The sequence below is a fragment of the Myotis davidii genome, unplaced genomic scaffold, assembly GCF_000327345.1.
Source record: "Myotis davidii unplaced genomic scaffold, ASM32734v1 scaffold455, whole genome shotgun sequence".
NCBI lineage: Eukaryota > Metazoa > Chordata > Mammalia > Chiroptera > Vespertilionidae > Myotis > Myotis davidii.
In genome coordinates, this window is record NW_006287459.1 from 2,900,458 (window position 1) to 2,901,190 (window position 733).

Here is a 733-nt window from a genome sequence, read left to right on the forward strand (position 1 = left end):
ATAAACAAAATGCACTATTATTATAACACAACTTTGTGAATATATAGAAAACCATGAGATTGTATGCTTTAACAGGGTAAATTTTACGGTATGAATTATATCTCAATAAAATTTTGAAAAGATTTATGCGCACACACAGTTTTCCATTAACTCTCTCTTCCTGTGTGTAAAAATGGTATCGGACACAACAGTTCCAAAATGCAGGGACCTGAGTACCACGGGGTGGCTGCCGGGAATAGTTAACTCTCCGTAATTTGTTTCCAGGCAGCATAACCTCCTTCCAGGCTCCGAATGCCGAACTCCGGCTGGTGATCCTTGCGCTTGGTGTGTCCTCCTCACTGATTGTACAAGCCGTGACATGGTGGACAGGAAGTGGTTTGCAAAGGTATGGTTCGAATCCTATGCACCTATAGATAAATAAGTGTAACCCAGCCGGTGTGGCTCAGTGGTTGAATGTCATCCTGATCCTTGCACTTGGTGTGTCCTCCTCACTGATCGTGCAAGCCGTGACATGGTGGACAGGAAGCGGTTTGCAAAGGTACGGTCCGAATCCTACGCACCTATAGATAAATAAGTGTAGCCCAGCCGGTGTGGCTCAGTGGTTGAATGTCATCCCATGGCTCAGTGGTTGAATGTCACCCTATGGACCAGGTTTGATTCCTGGTCAGGGCACATACCTGGGTTGCAGGCTTGGTCCCCAATAGGGGGCATGCAGGAGGCAGTCGATCAATGA

General features: G+C 46.5%; 1 long non-coding RNA gene across 1 annotated transcript in view; it reads left to right on the forward strand.

Annotated features, from left to right (window-relative positions):
• The window catches only part of LOC107182390, a 4,095-nt gene that overhangs the window by 2,454 nt on the left and 908 nt on the right, over window positions 1–733 (forward strand). The window contains exon 2 of the long non-coding RNA XR_001513111.1: window positions 265–385. This is a non-coding gene — a long non-coding RNA (uncharacterized LOC107182390). The remainder of the gene's footprint in view (window positions 1–264; window positions 386–733) is intronic.